The sequence below is a fragment of the Schistocerca nitens genome, chromosome 9 (genome assembly GCF_023898315.1).
Source record: "Schistocerca nitens isolate TAMUIC-IGC-003100 chromosome 9, iqSchNite1.1, whole genome shotgun sequence".
In the NCBI taxonomy this organism is placed as follows: domain Eukaryota; kingdom Metazoa; phylum Arthropoda; class Insecta; order Orthoptera; family Acrididae; genus Schistocerca; species Schistocerca nitens.
This window is the reverse complement of record NC_064622.1, coordinates 155,327,800-155,345,886: the sequence shown is the minus strand read 5'-3', so window position 1 is coordinate 155,345,886 and position 18,087 is coordinate 155,327,800. Positions and strand designations below refer to the sequence as shown.

The 18,087-nt window shown below is 41.7% G+C and overlaps 1 non-coding gene across 1 annotated transcript; it reads left to right on the top strand.

The window, feature by feature from the left end:
* Positions 1-666: 666 nt before the first annotated feature.
* Trnai-uau (transfer RNA isoleucine (anticodon UAU)) lies at positions 667-740 on the top strand. The gene has a single exon. It is a non-coding gene; the product is annotated as a tRNA-Ile (tRNA).
* The last annotated feature ends 17,347 nt before the right edge of the window (positions 741-18,087 follow it).

Here is an 18,087-nt window from a genome sequence, read left to right as displayed (position 1 = left end):
CTGGTTTAAAATGAAGATGAATTAATTCTGTCGTGTTTATTCAACCAGCAAAAAATATTTAATCCACTTTATTTATGTTTCAAATCGAAAATCAAAGTGATATGAGCATATCATTTGAATTTTCATCACTGTATATTAATTACTTCTTGCATTTTTACATAAACTGTTCAGCTAATACGAAGGATGTTGCGACAGATGTGATTTTTGTCTTCTAGACAACAAACAAAGTCAAATAACTGAGAAGTAACTACGCATCCGAGAAATGCTCGGAACACCTTTACTGTTTATTTTCCATGCAGCCGCAAGTGGCCAAAAATTGACGATGGACGAAGCAAGGTAATATTTTATGAAAAGGAGCAATTTGCGGATGTCAGAAATAAATGTAAGTGTTAAGAAGATCCTTAATTAAAGTATCTGACAAGTTTAAGGTCTTTAACTATATATACGAAGACAGTAACTTGTTCTCGAAAGAACAGTTACTGTTGATGACCGTGCAGCTTTTCCCTGAAATAAATGATGACTAACTGACAACCTCAGCTGCCGACAGGTGTTGTTGTTATTGTCTATAAGGTACAATATATATGTAGAATTGTGGACAGTTGGGAATGTGAGTCTCACGGGAGGCGTGCAAGGGATAAGTCCCTGCAGTCGCGCTATTCATCTGTGTCCTCGGTGGCTCAGATGGATAGAGCGTCTGCCATATAAGCAGGAGATCCCGGGTTCGAGTCCCGGTCGGGGCACACATTTTCAGCTGTCCACATCGAGGTATAACAACAACACCTGTCGGCAGCTGAGGTTGTCAGTTAGTCATCATTTATTTCAAGTGTAAGGTCATGTGGAAGTAAAACGTGGACGGGCAACAGTACAGACGAAAACAAAAGATTTTATACAGTGTTTCAAAAGAATGCTAAATATAGGATGGGTGTAGCTACTGATGAGCTTCTGCAAGTAATCGCCGGCGGTTCTAGGTGCTTCAGTCTGGAACCGCGCGACCGTTACGGTAGCAGGTTCGAATCGTGCCTCGGGCATGGATGCGTGTGATGTCCTTAGGTTAGTTAGGTTTAAGTAGTTCTAATCTCTAGGGGACTGATGACCTCAGACGTTACGTCCCATAGTGCTCAAATCCATTGGAACCATTTTGCAAATAATCAGAGAGAAAACAAATTTACTACCTAAATTGAATAAAAGAAGGGGTATGACTCTTCATAAGGCATCAAGGAATAGTTAATTCAGTATTAGAGGCAATGCAAGAAGGCAGTAAACGAAAGAGACATGCAACCAGCAGTTCAGGTTGCTTGGTAATTAATCACGAGAACGGATGACACGCAAGGAAACAAAGAGAGAAGGTGTCGGTCACAGAAAATGTAAAGAGACAACGTGCTGGTTACAGGAAATGAGTAATGCAGCCCATATTAAAGTTCAAGTAATTATTTTAAAGGAAAAAATGAGATATTTATCTGAGAAATGAAGATGGAAGCTTAATTTTAGTGATAGGTCGGATATTTGACAGGAATACTTAACGGGTCTCTACGATGGAGGGACGCTGTTGTAAAATCGTGATAGAAGAGGAGTTTGAGTAGCAGGCGGAATAAATACGCTAATCAAATTCTCCTCTGCCAATGGAAAATGGCATACTTGAAATGTTGATAAAAGAGAGAGAAGAAATGGCAATAAATTACAGAGACAGACGAGCAGTCTACAACATCTAAAACCATCTAATAGTATTAGGCGTGCAAAATTCAGAGACATAAATTTATGTTAAGAGGGCTGTTAGCTTACATGAAAACTATCCGTCACTGTTTATCAACGAATAATTGAAGGAACTTCAAACATTCAGAATACGTAGAGAAATAAATGTGAGAGGAGATGATATACCAGTGCTAAGGCGTGCAGCTCTTCAGGTATATTCGGAAGAGACTAAAATATGTTTCCAAAATGAATTTTCCATGCTGCAGGGCAGCGGACGCTCTTCCGAAACCTCATAGGTGATTTTAAAAATGGCTTTCAGCACTATGGGACTCAACTGCTGTGGTCATAAGTCCCCTAGAACTTAGAACTACTTAAACCTAACTAACCTAAGGACAGCACACAACACCCAGCCATCACGAGGCAGAGAAAATCCCCGACCCCGCCGGGAATCGAACCCGGGAACCCGGGCGTGGGAAGCCAGAACGCTACCGCACGACCACGAGATGCGGGCAAGTGATTTAAACTATGTACCCGAAATATAGAAGAACTGCTGAATTACAAACATAGTTTACTGTGCGGAGCGCTTAGTTAAAGATAAAAAGAAACATAGAAGGAAGCGAGGAAGGTGGCAGAAGCAGCGTAGACAAAAAGAACCAGACAGGGTACGGTGATCAAAGCTGTCTACAGAGAAAGAAAATTAAGGAAATATTTCTTGAAAACCTAGGTGAGGTATACATAACTGCAAGAGATTGACGTGGTACAGGGAGGAAGATTGAAAATACCACAATTTGGATTGTGCTATAAAATAATATCAAAACGGAAAAAAAGAAAAAGACAAGAAAGCGACCAGTGAAGGTTGAGATGTGTTACAAGACATAGGAGAGAAATACCTCCGAACAGTTTGAATGGATGTCTTTTAAGGTATCCAAGAATATTAGAATTTAAAGCAAATTGCGGAAATTGAGTGTTGTAGGTATACAGGGATCAAAGGATGGAGAAAAGTAGAAAGAAGCGGACGCCGACATCAAAGTTGTAGGAGACGATTATAAATTAAGAAAAGAAAATGTATAGTTTTCTGAAAGAGCCAATTTATACTCTTCAGGCAAGTTTCCCTTCATTATAAAATGGTTTAAATGGCTCTAAGCGCTATGGGACTTAACATCTGAGGGACTTGAAACTACTGAAACCTAACTAACCTAAGGACATGACACACATCCATGCCCGAGGCAGGATTCGAACCTGCGACCGTAGCAGTCGCGCGGTTCCGGACTGAGCGCCTAGAACCGCTAAGCCACCGCGGCCGGCCACGAACAAATCCACACAAGTAATCCAGCGTGCACCACCGAGAATACCTTCACAGAATCCACTGACCAATCCCGTAACTTAGATGCAGGAGAATTCCAACCCTTGAATAAGGGACCAGGAAAAATGAATTTTTGGAAAATCAGACAACGGTGAAGTGTCTGAAACCGATAAAGACCAGTCAGCAACTACCTTCCAGGGAAACAGCTACGAAGTACGCAAAATTTCAATTCACCAGCAAGAAAACGACATGGTCAAGATAAATGCAAGTCCTCCCAATTCTCATATATATATATATATATATATATATATATATATATATATATATATATATATATATATATAACGCCAGAAACGGCCATTAGAAATGGGTAGTAAGCAGTCCGAAGAAGACGCCGAAGAGAAATCGACGCAGATACCAAGGAAAAAGATGTCTGTTAACGTTAAAGCAATACAGGGCGGAACCGAGATGGAAACCGAAATTCGTGGGATAGCAGCTGTCTCCCAATCCCGCAATCAGAAGTGAGCAGCCTGAGACGTCCACAGCTGGACAGTTAACTTCAACCGATGAAGGAAGCAACACGCCAAGCAACAACACAGGAACAGCTGAGTGAAACGACCGCAGCATTTACCGAAGCATGTAAACAATGCAGTAAACTGAAGGATCGTGAGGAACCAAATATCACTATCACCACAGAATCAAAGAAACACTCAGTAAAGGGAGTGGAGAGAAGTAGCATCAACCAGAAGGCTACAAAGGTGATTCGAGAGCACGAAACAAGGAAGCAAACCCAGTCGCTGGCAGGTAAAAATAAAAAAAAAAAATAAAAAAAATGCGGATAGGGAATACACAGAGGACGAGAAAAGAGGAATAGAAAGTGAACATACCGGAAACAGCACTGGTCAAAATACTAAACTGGGTAATAAGAAGGAAAATCAAATCTGAAAAATAAGCTTACAATGGACAGTACAATATGTCAGCTCTTCCCAAGCTAGGCTGTTACTACAAACGTAGATGAGTGACAGGAACAACTGCTGGCAACGACACACCAGTAAACAGTAGACAAGAAATTGATCTGGCCGAAGGACTGAGAATTGGTCGACGTGAGCATGTAGTGATGTAAAACATCAACCGAATGGAATTCAGTCAGAAGTAAAATTAAAATGCTTTAAAGTTTACTTTTATTCCGCAGATGTAGATGTAGCTATTATCGAAGAAATGATCACGCCAAATATTTCAGATATGCATTACTGGCCATTAAAATTGCTACACCACGAAGATGACGTGCTACAGACGCGAAATTCATCCGACAGGAAGATGCTGTGATATGCAAATCATTAGCTTTTCAGAGCATTCCCACAAGGTTGGCGCCGGTGGCGACACCTACAACGTGCTGACATGAGGAAAGTTTCAAACGATTTCTCATACACAAAGATCAGTTGACCGGCGTTGCCTGGTGAAACGTTGTTATGATGTCTCGTGTAGGGAGGAGAAATGCGTACCATCACGTTTCCGACTTTAATAAATGTAGGATTGTAGGATATCGCGATTGTGGTTTATCGTATCGCGACATTGCTGCTCGCGTTGTCCAAGATACAATGACCGTTAGCGGAATATGGAATCGGTGGGTTCAGGAGGGTAATACGGAACACCGTGCTGGATCCCAACGGCCTCGTATCACTAGCAGTTGAGATGACAGGCATCTTATCCGCATGGCTGTAACGGATCGTGCAGCCACGTCTCGATGCCTGAGTCAACAGATGGGGACGTTTGCAAGACAACAACCATCTGCACGATCTGTTCGACAACGTTTTCAGAAGCACGGACTATCAGCTCGGAGACCATGGTTGCGATTACCCTTGACGCTGCGTCACAGACAGGAGCGCCTGCGATGGTGTACTCAACGACGAACCTGGGTGCACGAATGGCAAAACGTCATTTTTTCGAATGAATCCAAGTTCTGTTTACAGCATCATGATGGCGGCATCCGTGTTTGGCGACATCGCGGTGAACGCACGTTGGAAGCGTGTATTCGTCATCGCCATACTGTCGTATCACCCGGCGTGATGGTATAGGGTGGCATTGGTTACACGTCTCGGTCACCTCTTGTTCGCATTGATGGCACTTTGAACAGTGGACGTTACATTTCAGATGTGTTACGACCCGTGGCTCTACCCTTCATTCGATCCCTGCGAAACCCTACATTTCAGCAGGATAATGCACGACCGCTTGTTGCAGGTCCTGTACAGGCCTTTCTGGATACAGAAAATGTTCGACTCCTGCCCTGGCCAGCACATTCTCCAGATCTCTGGCCAATTGGAAACGTCAAGTCAATGGTGGCCGACAACTGGCTCGTCACAATACGCCAGTCACTACTCTTGATGAACTGTGGTATCGTGTTGAAGCTGCATGGGCAGCGGCACCTGTACACGCCATCGACGCTGTGTTCGACTCAATGCCCAGGCGTATCAATGCCGCTATTACGGCCAGAGGTGGTTGTTCTGAGTTCTGATTTCTCTGGATCTATGCACCCAATTTGCGTGAAATCGTAATCACATGTGAGTTCTAGTATAATATATTTGTCCAATGATTACCCGTTTATCATCTGCATTTATTCTTGGTGTAGCAATTTATTGGCCAGTAGTGTATTAGGATTTGATACGATAATATTGGTGAAGAATCTGGAAAGGCGATTCTATACAGGAAGGGCATACAACGCGCGGTTCAAACGTGCTTAGATTGAAGAAGAAGAATTGCTGCCCTGCTAGAGGATGTGCTCCTCCTCAACATACGCGCCTCTACGGGTTCAAACGGTAGGAGAACGAAAATTGAATTATTTCAAGACGTAATCGCAATCCCCATTACTAATGCACGCCGAAATATAATACTAGGAGGAGAGTTTAGCTGCAGTGGTAAAGAACGAAGTTTAGAATCCCAATTATAAATTTTGTCCGGAGATAACGGATGACTTGTACCTCAAAGACTCTTGGATAGACTTCCACCCTAATGTTACACACTACACGTTAATCTGTAGACAGTCTGCCAGTTGATTAGACGGAGTTTATATCTCCAGAGACATGTCAAATAATCTACAAGATTATGAAATATGGCCGCTCAATTGTAACGTCCATTGCGCTTGGAATACAATCGTTTCGTACATCAGACAGAAAACTTTTATAAGGCATGGCGTATGGCAATTCAATGCGGCGCTGCTGTACGAGTTTTGTTTTATACAGAAAATTGTAGTTTTGGTAACATTTTGGATGTCACGAGGAAAAGTAAAGCTTCAATAGCATCTAAGTAATAGTGGGCAACATTTCTGCCAGAGGTAGCACTGCGAGAGACTGTTAGCAGAGCATTTGCTTGTGAGTGGAATGCTGTCTTGGAGAGAGGGAGGAGGAGTGGAGATGTACGTTTTGATGGAGCAAGATGTGTTTAGGCCGCGTTGTGTGCCGACAATAATTTTCAAAAAGATTTCAAAAGGTAGTGTAACAGCGCATTCGCCGAGACATCCAAGCGTAGTAATTAATTTGGTCAAGGATTTAGAATTGGAGATTTTTTTATGATAACGTAACAATGTGTGATTTACTGATTTTTCTTCAAAGATGGATTGCATACGTGTTTGTAAGAAAGTAAGGATCATTTTTTTCAGGTTTTCCACTACCAATGTAAAGTGAATATTTTAATATTTCGAGGGAGAAATTATTTTGCCTCAGTGATGTAAAGTTTTCTTAGTACAGATATTTTATGTTTTCCCATCATCCAGCGTTCGTCTCTTTATTTCAAGTTTAACATATATAATTTTGCTTTCCTGAGTTTCTCAGAGACGAGATTTATTAGTGCAAAGGTTTTGTGGATGTCTCTGTAGCTTAAAGCACGCATTGCACATCGTGTTGCTGGTAGTTTGAATTTTTATTTTTTAACTAGCATAACAGCAGCAGCTGCAGTAGTTTGGAGATAGCAGCGGCACAGCATTTATTCATTGTGCAAACAGGTACGTCATGTATAATTTACGTATCATATATTTAACATTTCAACTTTGACATACTTTTTAGACACGGCATTTTTGGTAGTTATTTGCCTTTCATATTTTTCTTGCTTGTATTATTGCTAATAGGTCAGTTTTCTGAAATTTAACAGAACAGACTGCACTCTCGACTCAAGCGTTGCAGTACACAGATTTAGTGTTGCACTTCTGATTAACTTTTGCATTGCTGATCACTTTTCAGGAGTTACGAGATCACTTATGAACTTAAATACGAGCTTAACTGTTTCTCTAATCAAGAGTACAACTTCACATTACCACACAGAAAAAAATACCAGTAAATGTATCTATACATTACCATACAACAAAAACTAATTAATCACTTTCACTAGTTGACGACAGTAGATAACGGTAGGTATTTCAGGACATTTGAGATAATGTTTAGAAAGACGAGACAGGTATCGAGAAATAGTGCTACTGTGGACAGACTGGACAAAGACGCAAATAAATAAATGCATCATACAGTTTGCACAGATTAAATCGTACTGGAGGAAAAATATTCTGGAATATTACTTCACAATTGTCTGAGAACTATGTAATCAACCGAACACTCCAAAGGCTAGTCTAATTAAAATTAAAAGAATTAAATCATAAATAACAGCACAAGCTCACGAAACATTAGTTGGTATTAAAGTACGGTCTCGAGATATCAGTGATATTAACCATGAAACTGCATCCGTGTCTCACATGATACGAGAAACCAAACAGAAACTTCTTACTTAGGTTGTAAATGATGGTGGAAATGAATATTTTTAGCAAAAATCGACCAACGAATATGTTGTGAGATATTATAAAGAACGCTACTCACCACCGAATATAGAAGAGACGTCGGCAGATTGCTTTTTGAATAGTATCACACCGTGTATTGACTCAAGTGATGACGAAGAACTATTCGCTGGGATAACAAAAGAGGACGCAAAAACTTGTCATCTTCAACACCCCCAAGAGGAGGGCAGCTGGATTAGATGCATTACCCATCGAATTTACGAACAGCTTTGGGATAACACAGGAGAGGAACTCACTGAATGTCTTCCCCTCACAATTTAAGGAGGAAATGATAGTTCTAATACCAAAGACTGCCCATAGCAATAAACCGGAAAATTTCTGTACTCTTATGTTGTTCAACGCTGACTTTAAAATCATAACTTGCGTTATAAACAACAGAATAAAACAAATACTCGGAAAATAATTAGACCGTGCCAAGCCAATGCATGTACCCGGAGGTCAATGGTAAATATGTTGGCCGGGTACAGAGATATGGCACATTTAACATGGATATTCAAAACGAGATTAGCTATAGCTTTTCTAGAGTTTAATAAAACCTTTGACGGGGTTAATCAGCAATTTCTGTCTCAAACTATGGCGAAAATGGGGTTAGTGAGCCATTAATGAAACTGATAAAAAAATGCATAGCTGGCATAGGATCGAGGCTAAAGACAAATGAGCAACTGACAGCTTCGGTGTAGGTTAAACAAGCAGTACGACAGGGATGCCCCCTCCAAATGTCGCTGTTCGCCATAGATATAGAACCTTTATTGAATAAATTCCATAGTTCCCTTCTAGGACTTCAGACAATTAATATAAAAACGGCATGTCAAGCTACGCAGATGACGTGAGTGTGATCGTCAATTCCAGGAAAGAAGTTTACAAAGGTAGATGAACAATAAAAAAGGTATGAAGATTCAACTCGGAGCAGTTCCAACAGATCAAAAATAGTACTCGTACGAATACATGGATCAAACCTGGCTTCAACCACGAATGAAATAAGACGTCTAGGGATCACTTTGACCCAGAATCCGATGGATAGGATCAAAGTGAACTGGGGAATGTAACTTACATACGTGCGTATTTAGCAGAATAGACCACATGGGTGCGATACTTTCCATTACAACTACTATAGGAAATAAAATATTAACCTTCGCTTCTTCGTATACCTGGGAAAGCAAGTTCTTTAAAGTCAACTACAAGACAACAACCTAAGGGCGTCTAAAATGTGGACTAGGTATCAAAGATATCGAATCAATGTGTTCCGGAGTCTTCGTTCATAGCTAGAAAACTGCAAGACAACAGGCCAAAACGTTATTGATGTCCTAGATCCCAACGACAGGACTCCACTAACGAACATTGGCCGCATCAACAGTGCATTGGAATACGTTCGTAGATATTTCGTGGAAATCAGAAGCCAAAAAGGCTTACTACCAGGCAGATTTACAGCCTCATCACCAATTCACTGACTGCAAACCACATCGTAGAGAAATACCCTCACAGAAACTGGAAATTCATATAGGACAATATTAACAATACCACGCTAATTTCTAACTTAGATGGACTATGGTACGACGTTGTAAATGAAGTAGTTCCCACATGTGAAAAGCTGAATTATATGAACTCCGAGTCGAAACCGCACAGCGAAAAATGTCACCACGACGCCACGTTAGCACACACCTTCATACGCAGTGATCGCAACCATATGTGGAAGTGGACTAGGAAAAATTGGCAACCATTAAACGGACATGGGAGACATTGATAATGATCAAATATATTATAAATCCCGATTGGAAATTATAGCCTTCTGTGAAGAATAGCGGTTACACCAAGCTCGTCGGTCAGAATTTTTATTATGTGGAGACAAAAAAAGAACCAAGAGTGTTAGAATGTATTACTTACATCTTGGATGGTCACCATCGTATAGATAAACATACGAAAAACCAAGAATGGTTTCGGAGATTTTTATTGGTTTTACTTAGCTCAAGAGGAATGGGTTCTTGTCTTCCCATAGTAACTGAGTGAAGGAGTTCACTTCACAGACTCATAAGAACTGTGTCAATTTTAATTTTAATTTATCTCCTTGTTAAAACAGCAACAAATGTAATTAATATTATGTGCGGTTATCTAAGTGCAGACACACATCATCAAACAATGGTCCTAAGGAATAGATGACAATGGAGTCGTCGTTAATTCATTTGTTGTCCATTTATGATAAGGAATATTTTAATTTGAAAGAAAAATATAATGAACTTTTTTGATGCGAAAAATGAAAACAACTTTTAAGAAATATATCAACGGCCTTGCCACAGTGGTAACGCCGGTTCACGTCTGGTCACCGAAGTTAAGGAGCTACTTGTATGAGAAGTAGCGTCATCGGTCACGATAACTGGCAACTGTCTGGCGGCCTGGCGGCGGGGTTTGGTTGGACAGATTTGGGATGGACAACGCGTGTACCCAGCTGGATCGACGAGCGACTTGTCGCTTGTTGGGCAGCCGCTAAGGAAGGTGATGAAAGTTGTGCTCTGGAGCTCTGGTGACGGGGACCTCCTGTTATTTGAAGATGAATTAAAAGGATAGTTCACGGTGGGGAGAGTTCACCGTAAAATGCTGCCTAAGGATATTCTGGCCCTGTGCTTTTATTGTTTAAAGGAAAATTGGCGCAATATTATTGTGTCTTGTTCAGTGAATAATATGTATTTTTTTTTTTTTTTTTTTTTTTTTTTTTGCAGTGTGCCTTGACTTGAGAGCGGCCAATGGTTGTTAATGCGTCTTCTTTGAAGCCACGTGATTCTGTTAGTTGGTAAATCGCTTGTGTGCACCCGCTTGGGATGCGATGTTACGAACTGAAGTTGTAACACCGGTGAGTGGCACTGTATCCGGTAGTAAAGTGTATTCATTCTAATCTACGTTGGTGTGCTTTAGTCATTTTTGAACTACGTAGGGCTAGTACTGAGTGAAATTTTCTACCTTGCTTAAGGATTTAACTGCAGTTTCTCTGTTTGTACCTGCAGCTTGTCAGTTACATGTACTCTCTTATCCTCTTACCTAAACAGAGACGTATGTATTTATTGTGTGCGACAAAATCCATTCTAATTATATCTGTCAGTCTTAGCGAGTTTCCCCTGATCTGATTAAAAGCCTTTGTTTATTTAAGTTTGCCTTTAACTATTTCTTTTATTTAAGGTTACGAGTTGTATTTATCTTGCTAAAGCGAGTGTCATCATTCATGAGTGTGTATTCTGTCATAGTTTGAGGGTGCTGCCTTGCGTGTGATTTGCGTTCGCAGTTGATTGCAAAACACGCCAGTCTACGTATGTGTTTGCAGCCGTGACTTCTGGGCCGCTACCTTGGCGGCATCCTGGCCAACACCGAGGTCTAAGTTAATGCCGCTGGAGCGCTTTGCCGCGTCGCCATACCTAGTAAAACTTGGGTAGTTTTCTTCATCCTTGGAGCTATACCTGGGTTGAGCGACTGCCTCCAGAGTTGTAGGCTGTGGAGTTTGGCGGGTTTAACTCATGAAGTTTTGTAAATTACGATTCAAATTTCATCCTTTTTGTCATAAACTCAGATGCTTTGTGTTTATTGAATATTGTTTTCTTTTCTTATATTGGCAAATTTGTTACATTGTACGTCACTATAATTCTGATGGTTTTCATTTAATCTGGAATGTAATTGATCAGTATGTTTTTCTTAAATAAACGTTAATTTGGTGAAAACGAGGAACTACTTGATGCGTTTCCTTTCCACGTGTTGATATTTGATCCTTTCTTACCCTGAACCTGTTACCTGGGTTTCATAAACAAAAGAATGACAATAACTTAAGATGTTTTGGTTTTGAGAAATAGAAGTATTTAGTTAATATTAAGAAGAATAATTTCTTTAGTAATGGAAAATACGAGTATACGTGAAGGAAATACGTATAGACGTTGAAATGGTACAGTACCGCCCGACATTGTAAACAGGTACAACATTCTTCGTTATTCTTGTCAGAACAACATATTTTTTGTAACAATAACTCAATTTCACTTAATACACCGAAGCCGGATACCAGTGTAGGAAAGAAGGACACTTTATTTATTTAATTGATCACATGTGCACTCCCACAAAATAAATCCCTACATCCAGTTTGGTGAGATCTGTGAAATGAATGAATGTATGGTCGTCTGCTAACCACAGATAGTAAATGTGCAATATATGATCATCTTTGAGACGGTCCTTTGGCCACCTTTGGTGGAACCAAAGAGATGAAATTTACCTGAGCTTTGAGCGCCTGAAATGTGGCTTGCCAATACGGTAGCTTGGTGCTCCCCCACCTTGAGGGAGGGGCGAGATGGCCTGAAGTGTTTCAGCACTCTGGCGCTGGATCTTGTGTTGGTAAGACCCGTCTTAGGTGTGCTCCGTAAAGACAAAAGAGTGGAGAGAATGGTATGCATGTGGAATACTTAAGAGTAGTTTGGAATAATTATTTCTCTATTTCAGGAACTTTTGTGGGGAGAATTAAATGACAGGCAGGTAATATTAAGTGGATCGTAGTAATCTTTGGAAGTGGCAACGGTCACAATGAAACCACGTGTAGCAATAAGTGGAAATACTTGCGAGTGCTAGTACTAAGTTGAAGTACTTCCGAGTGCGAAAGTTAAGCTGAATTACTGGCGTGTGTACCATAAGTTGGAAATAGTTAAGAAATCGCCTGTGCAGGACTTGAAATTAGAGACGAGTTCTTCCACGTGGTGAGTACTGTGTGATTCTCAATCTGTGTATGAGACAAAGTATAAAGAGAAGTACTCTTCCATGGTATCAGTTGAGGACTCGCGTGTGTAACGAATATGTTCTTAACATTAGTTTGCGTGTTATGTTTCCTTGTGACGTTTGATTCAAACTCTGATACTCTGAGAGAGAAGTAAGGCGAGTCAGCCATCTATCCAGCAACGCCACTTGGCTTGCATTGCACAGGAAGACGTGCATATATCCTCCAGAGTTCTTAGTAGGAAAGAAAAGTTACGAAGCGGAGGAGTGTCGTGTGAGACTGGGATGAATACTAATTGATGTGGGAAAGCTGAAAGTGAAGTGATTCTAACGTTGTGACCATTCTTTGTGGTGTATTGTATGTTGCCAGTGTGATGTATTTCATGTAATTTAAGTATGTGTGGTTTGCATGGGAGAGTAGCAAGATAGGTTCAGAGGCAGTGGGTTATGCATGTTCCTTTTTGTACCGCTCGGTCTGGAGGAAATTTTCGTGATGATGGGTGTGAGAGTCGAAGTGTGAGATATAGCAAAAGATCCACCATCCTATCCAGAAAGTGCACTGTAGCGTTAGATAATTACGAGACCATAAGATAGAGAATCACCAATGTAAAGCCATGCCCACTGGGCGGAGTTCTCCTGTGTAATTGTTGTATAAAATGTAATGGTGTATTTAGGTTAGCTTTGAATCATAATAGAATTTATAGCAATAAAAAAGATAGCTAAAAGAAAAAGATTGGTGGCCTTGTTCTTCGAATAGTGTGTAGCCAAGATATCCAGAATTTATAATGTGTGCGCCATTCATATTCAGTGCGATGGCCACGTGTTGATCAAAGCCGTTGAATAAGAAAGGAAAAGTGGTATTGCCAGAGCGTAGTGAACAATCAGAGTTGTGTAAATTCCAAATAGTCAGATGTGCGTTATCCGTTTCCGTTGCGCATTACTCAAACAGGAGAATAATTTGTAGCTTAATTGTGAGTACTAGAGCTCATTATCAGTCATTGATGTTATTCGATAGATAAGAATAAATCCACTCGCTTGGCAGACCACTCATCTTGCAGGCCTGACTGCTTGATGCCACAGTATGAGCAAGGCATGTGGGTGCCTCTCAACGTGAAGGAAGCTAGGTGGTGATGTTATAGTTGGCGAAGATTCATAACAGCACACACCCCACCGCAGAGTTAAAATTCATTCTAGAACACAGATATTGCTAAGGTATTGCTCCATATCTAATATGCAGGATGCTGAGGCACAATTTATTTCAACTGTTGAACTTGTGAGACAAATGTAAGTGTCCAGAGGAACAGGTATCTACTGGATAACTTGCGTATTATTTGTTGATGGGAAACGATGTACGGTCGCATTGTAGGAATGGAAAAGTGAGAGACGGAGAGAGGCAGCTAACCAGAAATACCTTTTTTCGTTTTGTTTTAGGCAGATGGTCCTGGATGCCTCAATCAACGTGGATTACTTTTCCTGGGAATTAAAATGCTCTGCAGCTGACTTCGCGACCTACGGCTGCATGCTAGAGCAAGATGCGGGGACACAGCACGCTGCTGTATGCAGGGACATCACCGTTATTTAAAAATAGAGCGCGTGCGGTAGCTGTCGCTGCCGGTGTCTGAGAGCGTTGCGAAACCAAAAGCACTTTCATTTCCATTCCAGACGCAAGGATAGTACCAACGAGATGCGTTCATACTTCCAGATGCTTCTACACCTCTACTTGCGCCGAAAGGACGCGATACCAATATAAGAAGCGCTACTAATTCACAAGAGAGCAGAGCTAAGGGCTAGATGCACTTCTCAGAGCAAGGGATATGTGCACCACTCGACGACTAGCAAAATAATGAAGTGTCGTTACAGTAAAAAAAGTATCTCTTTTGTTGTGAGAGTGCCTAACGTCAAAAATTGGAGAAATTTGTGAATCCCAATGGGTGGACGAGATGAACAATTTGAAGTCAGTTGTGCGGATGTAAACCAGAAATAAATTGTCCCTCTGCTCGGAAGACAGCCACATGCTCTGTACGCGAGGTCTTCCAGTACACTATGTGACTGGGAAACGATTTTGCCGTTCTGACAACAGTGAGATATATGGGGAACAATTTTACAATATTCAAGATGTTTGTTTTAACTTGAGACAACTAAATATCACGAAAACGACGCATCGTAAAAACTACATGCTCTAGATGAAATATACTGAAGTGTCGTTACACTAAAAAAATGTATCTCTTTTGCTGTGAGAGTGCCTAACGTCAAAAATTGGAGTGCTATCGCGTACGCGTGCTGTAGTCTCTTTAGCAGCACGCGTATCCTTGCAGGCGCTCGGCGGCCAACGCGGCACTGTTTTCGATTTTTTTCAAACTGTTGCATCCTTGAGCCCCCGTTCACCAGATGTACGCCAGCGATTGGTGACTGACGCTACAGATCACACTTTATTAATAATTATAGTTCAAGGTTACATCACACAGTTACATTCTCAGCACGTACACCATTTCCTTTCATCCATACGTGTATTTTTTCATGATTACTAACTTTACGACAGGAGAGGGTATACAATGTGAAAGGCATATTACTATACAGGGTGTTACATAAGGTACGGCCAAACTTTCAGGAAACATTCCTCACACACAACGAAAGAAAATATGTTATGTGGACATGTGTCCGGAAACGCTTAATTTCCATGTTAGAGCTCATTTTAGTTTCGTTAGTATGTACTGTACTTCCTCGATTCACCACCAGTTGTAACTGGGTGTTGTGTGATGTCAAATGGCTCTGAGCACTATGGGACTCAACTGCTGAGGTCATTAGTCCCCTAGAACTTAGAACTAGTTAAACCTAACTAACCTAAGGACATCACAAACATCCATGCCCGAGGCAGGATTCGAACCTGCGACCGTAGCGGTCTTGCGGTTCCAGACTGCAGCGCCTTTAACCGCACGGCCACTTCGGCCGGCTGTGTGATGTCCTTAGGTTAGTTAGGTTTAAGTAGTTCTAAGTTCTAGGGACTGATGACCATAGATGTTAAGTCCCATAGTGCTCAGAGCCATTTGAACCACCAATTGGCCAAATTGAAGGAAGGTAATGTTGACTTCGGTGCTTGTGTTGACATGTGACTCATTACTCTACAGAACTAGCATCAAGCACATCAGTACGTAGCATCAACAGGTTAGTGTTCATCACGAACGTGGTTTTGCAGTCAGTGCAATGTTTACAAACGCGGAGTTGGCAGATGCCCATTTGATATATGGATTAGCACGGGGCAATAGCCGTGGCGCGATACGTATGTATCGAGACAGATTTCCAGAACGAAGGTGTCGCGACAGGAAGACGTTCGAAGCAATTGATCGGCGTCTTAGGGAGCATGGAAATTTCCAGCCTATGACTCGCGACTGGGGAAGACCTAGAACGACGAGGACACCTGCAATGGACGAGGCAATTCTTCGTGCAGTTGACGATAACCCTAATGTCAGCGTCAGAGAAGTTGCTGCTGTACAAGGTAACGTTGACCACGTCACTGTACGGAGCGTGCTACGGGAGAACCAGTTGTTTACGTACCATGTACAGCGTGTGCAGGCACTATCAGCAGATGATTGGCCTCCACGGGTACACTTCTGCGAATGGTTCATCCAACAATGTGTCAATCCTCATTTCAGTGCAAATGTTCTCTTTACGGATGAGGCTTCATTCCAACGTGATCAAATTGTAAATTTTCACAATCAACATGTGTGGGCTGACGAGAATCCGCACGCAATTGTGCAATCACGTCATCAACACAGATTTTCTGTGAACGTTTGGGCAGGCATTGTTGGTAATGTCTTGATTGGGCCCCATGTTCTTCCACCTACGCTCAATGGAGCACGTTATCATGATTTCATACGGGATACTCTACCTGTGCTGCTAGAACATGTGCCTCTACAAGTACGACACAACATGTGGTTCATGCACGATGGAGCTCCTGCACATTTCAGTCGAAGTGTTCGTACGCTTCTCAACAACAGATTCGGTGACCGATGGAATGGTAGGGGCGGGCCAATTCCATGGCCTCTACGCTCTCGTGACCTCAACTCTCTTGACTTTCATTTATGGGGGCATTTGAAAGCTCTTGTCTACGCAACCCCGGTACCAAATGTAGAGACTCTTAGTGCTCGTATTGTGGACGCCTGTGATACAATACGCCATTCTCCAGGGCTGCATCAGCGCATCAGGGATTCCATGCGACGGAGGGTGGATGCTTGTATCCTCGCTAACGGGGGACATTTTGAACATTTCCTGTAACAAATTGTTTGAAGTCACGCTGGTACATTCTGTTCCTGTTTGTTTCCATTCCATGATTAATGTGATTTGAAGAGAAGTAATAAAATGAGCTCTAACATGGAAAGCAAGCGTTTCCGGACACATGTCCACATAACATATTTTCTTTCGTTGTGTGTGAGGAATGTTTCCTGAAAGTTTGGCCGTACCTTTTTTTTAACACCCTGTATACATAACTAGGTCTAGATTGGGTCTTAGCATCTATTCCACAATGCCAATGCAGTTCCATTTGTGCCAAGTTTATTCTCCAGGCTTATAATGTGTTTGTAGACTGGCATGCGATGGCGACGTTGACGATATACACGTCGACGAGGCATAGTGCTTCAATGCTGTTGCAGATATAGCTCACAGCAGAATGATTCCGCTGGTCTGCGTTGGCCGCTTTTATACCGAGCGCTCTTATTTAATGAAGGTCATGCACTCGGTATAAAAGCGGCCAACGCAGACCAGCGGAATCATTCCGCTGTGAGCTATATCTGCAACAGCACTGAAGCACTATTCCTCGTCGACGTGTGTATCGTCAACGTCGCCATCGCATGCCAGTCTAGAAACAGATTATAAGCCTGGAGAATAAACTTGGCACAAATGGAACTGCACAAAGTGTTATATTGAATGGACCGATTTTTTTCCGGGGATGTCGAGTTAATTTCAGTCTTGACGTTGCCACAGGGAGTACTGGAAGTAGATGGTTTACTCTCGCTATCGTGCGATGTGAGAATGCCTCTCTACCTGGATTGGAGTCATTCGCCGACCGAGATGTCATCGCTTACAAGACCTAGCATTGTGGAATAGGCGCTAAGACCCAATCTAGATCTAGTTATGTATATTGTAATACGCCTTTCACATTGTATACCCGCTCCTGTCGTAAAGTTAGTAATCATGAATAAATACATGTATGGATGAAAGGACTTGGTGTACTTGCTGAGAATGTAACTGTAACTGGTGATGTAACCTTGTACTATAATTAAAGGGGACATCTATTTGTGCCACAATTGGGCACCTCCTCATCATCTGTGTGGGCAGAGACCTGTTTCATGTTTGTAAAAGGGACCCCCACCCCCCCCACCCCGTATATTTATTGCATATTAGGATTCTACGCCAAATAATTGTTTTTCATTCGTGGTAGGTGGCACAGTAATCGCCAAATATCAAGTTTTTTGCAACTGAGAACCGACGCATTTGACTCTACATCTCATCTCGATGTGCACGTAAACCTTTGTGCTGTAAC